This window comes from Triticum aestivum, chromosome 3B (genome assembly GCF_018294505.1).
Source record: "Triticum aestivum cultivar Chinese Spring chromosome 3B, IWGSC CS RefSeq v2.1, whole genome shotgun sequence".
Lineage (NCBI taxonomy): Eukaryota > Viridiplantae > Streptophyta > Magnoliopsida > Poales > Poaceae > Triticum > Triticum aestivum.
In genome coordinates, this window is record NC_057801.1 from 804,342,754 (window position 1) to 804,346,946 (window position 4,193).

A 4,193-nucleotide genomic window follows, 5' to 3' on the forward strand; every position below is an offset into this window, starting at 1 on the left:
ACCCAATTTCAACATTACAGCCTCCTCCTTTAGTGCATGTAGCCGACGTGACGTGCCTTGCACGAGCATGAAGTTCTCATGGATCAATCTACCCTTCACGAAGGCACTTTGGTGCATTCCAACAAGCGATGGCAAGTCAGGCGCAAGTCTGTTTGACAAAGTCTTGTCAAAGATTTTTATCGTTCCGTGGATGAGGCTAACTGGCCGGAAGTCTCGGATGTCTACCGCACCATCTTTCTTGGCAGGAGCGACACAATGGCTTTGTTGATAGCCGGCAGTCCTCTCATGTCTCCTCGGTAGAAACATCAACTTGCTCCAGACCAACGTCGCCGCGAAGAACAGGAACACTGACCTGACTTTCTTGATGGGCGGCGCAAACATGCTCCAGAGCGGAGGCATCATCACCTGGCGAAGCGCGGCCTCATCTTGAACCAGATACCGGCGACGCCGACGCCGACGCCAACTCCCACGCCGACGCCAACGCCGCAGCCAAGCCCGAGTGGTGATGCCTCCGCGACGCCCAGTAGCACAGACGCCGCGCCGCCCAGCCCAGAAGCCGCGCCGACGCCGCCCAGCCCGCGCACGCCGACGCCGACCCTTCAAACGCCGGAGGCCGACCCTGCCGTTTGATGATGCATTCCTTGTGTGTCCTTTCTTTTTGTGCGCCGAACTTTTCATTTGATCGCTGAACTGTGGCACGGTGATGATCGCCAAATTGTTGCGCCGATCGCCGGTTATGGCTTTTTTTGGAGCAGGAACGGACCAAGTTTGAATATGCTGCGCCTTGGGGGCGTGGCTAGGGCCTTGATCGCCCCCAGGGCGTAAAAATCGCCGGGAGCGTCCAAAAGAGCGCCGGCCTATGCGCTAGGTGGGGGGAGGGGGGGGCAGCGAGTGGAGATGCTCTTAATAAGACGACCTTAGTAGTTAATCTTGACCCGGCCTGGGCTTCCTAGATCCTGCGCTTGCTATAAAGCTGTGCGTGTGCGTTGCTGGTATGCATGATCTTGGGGGTGCCTGTGCGTTGTCATAGTTGTTGCTGGTGGGAGTTCGTTTGTCAGATACGAACCAAATGATTTCCTTTATCTCTCCCTAATATATATATATATATATATATATATATATATATATATATATATATATATATATATATATATATATTATTTAATAATAAAGCACGGATTGGGTCTCCGGGTTCACCGTTAACAAATTTACAGAAACCCCCTTGAGTTTTATGGAAATAAACCCGCAATCCTGGTCACCATTATCCGTAAGTTAGCGTGCCGCTTCGTTTTCCTGTTCTTCAGATGCCATCGCCTATCCCAACCGGCCACCCACGATCCCCAATTTCAGGCCGCATGGCCGCTCGCCGCCGGGTGCTACTCCGCCCCGAGCACCGTCAATGTCTCCGTTGCCTGCTCAGGTCCGCCCTCTTCATCCCCCTCCCCTCATCGTCCTCCATTGCCCCGAGCTCCCGTCGCCGCGCCGCAGACCACCTGCTCCTCCCGATGCACTGCCCACGCGCGGCCACGTCTCACCTAGCTGTCCACTCGCGCGTCTCCTACCTCGGTGGTTCAGCGAGCGGCGCCGGCAGCCATGGCAAACTGCCATGGGTGCGGCCAGTCCGAGCTCCAGTTTAGGCAGGTCGGTCCAAAAAGAAAAGAAAAAACCGTGACCCCGTCCTCCAATACGCCACCTGCTCCCATCCATTCAGCACCGCCACCCGCTTCAGCACCTGCTCGTCGGCCGCCGCCGTGCAAAGCGACCTGCCCAGCTCTTCGTCCCGCCTGCCTACGCCGGTAGGCTTTCCACCACAGCCACGCACCACTTCGCCTCCCCCTGCCCATTGCCTCCTACACAATCGCCTTGAATAACAGGAGCTGCATCTCATCTCTCTCCCTGTAGTGGTGGTCACGGGCTGATGTTGCTACTCCTCTCCATCAGGATCTATCTCTTTCTCATTGTCTCTATCTCTCTCTCATGGATCGGCAACTGCATTCTTCCCAAATATGTGTGCCCCTCTGCTCTGGATATTACGCCCACAACATGTTTGATGTTATGCTTATGAGGAGTTGAACTTCAATTTTTTCAAGTTTTTCTTTGGTGTAGGCATTCAGGCCTAGTGTAATTTCTTTTCAAAAGTGAACATGTTGTACAGTCCAATGTATCTAGGAAAATTAAGTTATGGAGAGTTGTTCATCATGTTGCTTGCATATTTTTTTTGTCTAACAAACTAGATACTTCAATTTTGGATATAAACATTGAGTACGTGCTGAAATATTTCGCTAATAATAGTTTCCAACTTGCTTTTTAGCAGAACTACAGAACTATTTGCAGCTTTTAATTATGTGTACTTAAAATGGATTTGGTGTCCAGGACATGTGGAGTTGACATCAAGTTGAATTATGTGCTGATGTTCTTCGATAGAATAATTGTTCTTCTCCTTTAAAAATGATGGACCATTGACTTATTTTTTTTAGATGCTCAAATACACACACAAACGACATCCAGTAAGTGCTTGGACACCCGGCAGATTGAAAGTACAGAAGCAAAGATATCCAATACGAGGCCACGATGCCCGACAGAGACGCGGCCAATATGCTCCTAATCTTTATTTCTTGATTTTGGAACCACAAGTAAGAGCATGTTCATGTTTACTTATTATTATTTTTTTGGAGAAATTTTGGGGATTTATAAGCTGAAATTATTGACTGTTTGAAAAAAAATGTTTTAACCAAAACTGTTTGAACAATGTTGCCCTGGTTCTGCATTCATGGAATTGCTAAAAAAGTTGAACAAGTTCAGTCAGAGTTTTGTCCCTGTTAATATTCAGTTTGAAGTGCCAGTTTGTTTCCACTTGCTCATCTTAATGTTGAACTATACATGTACTTATCTTTAAAGTTTTGTTGTCTTCATGAACTAATTAGATTTTCAGCACTACTGAACTAATTGGATGCCATCTTAAATTACCTTCCCTTTGATATTATTGTACAGATTCCTGGAACACTGCCCAGTGTTTCAGCTGCGTACATGTCTACAACAATACTAGCAGATCTGAATTTGTGTTGCTAAGGTGTAGACTAACCTGACTTCGAGGGAAAAACATGGAGATTAGAGTGCCCTTTTTTCCCTTCCAATTCCATTTTCAGCAGCTATCAGACATGCATAGACAATTTACTTTTGAGTACTTACAATATTATTTTGCTACTTGCAGAGTTGTTCAAGTGGTAATTTGTTTTACAAATTTCTACAACAGGCTGCATCAGCGGTTCACAACGGAGGAAGCTGTGGCGACTGCTACTGCTAGGTGTACCTGAAACAATAAGTTTGCTTTTCACTTCAGAATTCGGAGGAAGTCAATGTTTGTTTTGTAGTTCAAACCAACCACTGGTTGAAAGATCTATTCAAAAGATCTATTCCAAAATGATACTGTCTCATGGTGCTAGGTTATCAAAATAATCCATCATGGCCAAAGGTAAGTTTCATTCTTGGTATTAGTTTGTTTCATCCATTCTTCCCAAGACAAAAAATAGGTGGCATATGGCGATGAGATGAGCTTCTTTGGCTTTTTATTTGGCAGTTCTCTTCTTGCATCCCCTCTCTTTTCAATGTTGTCCTGAAATTTCAGCAACACAATTTGTGATCTTGTCAGGTAATCATGCTAATTGAGAAAGAAATGGTATTCAGGACTCTGCACTTCACTAATATTCATGAAAATGTATGTTGGTATCTCTTTCATTTCTATCTCACTACTGCACACGTAACTTTAAATCATATATATGATGAAAGCCTGCAAACAATTAGAGGTCAATCTTCTTGCATTTTTTTCATGAACAGTTTGATGACTCGCTAGATGTGTTAGTCTAACTTATATAAGTAACCTAATCTGTTATTAGGTACCTGGAATGAATGGATGTTACGAATGCCTAAGCAATAAGTGAAAAAATAACTATATTTGTATCTGTCACAAACTAGAATATTTTCTTATTTGCATTACAAAATAAAAAATATATAGTACAAATCCTTTCCTCGTCATATTGTAGCCACCCAGGAGTCATCTTTATCCTTTAAATGGCAACTCTTGATGTATAAAAGAAGCTTTTGCAGATTCCATTGTTAGTAGGTTATATTTTCACCATTCAGTGCAATTGTGTTGTTTCATGTGAACTACGGGAGATAAGAAAAACTTTATAGAA

General features: G+C 44.9%; 1 long non-coding RNA gene across 2 annotated transcripts; it reads left to right on the forward strand.

The window, feature by feature from the left end:
- The first annotated feature begins 1,312 nt into the window (after positions 1–1,312).
- Positions 1,313–4,193, forward strand: LOC123072553 (uncharacterized). 2 transcript variants are annotated; one of them, XR_006435218.1, is made up of 3 exons: positions 1,313–2,633; positions 2,992–3,070; positions 3,212–4,193. It is a non-coding gene; the product is annotated as an uncharacterized lncRNA (long non-coding RNA). The 2 variants fall into 2 exon arrangements; XR_006435217.1 differs by having other exon boundaries at positions 2,992–4,193.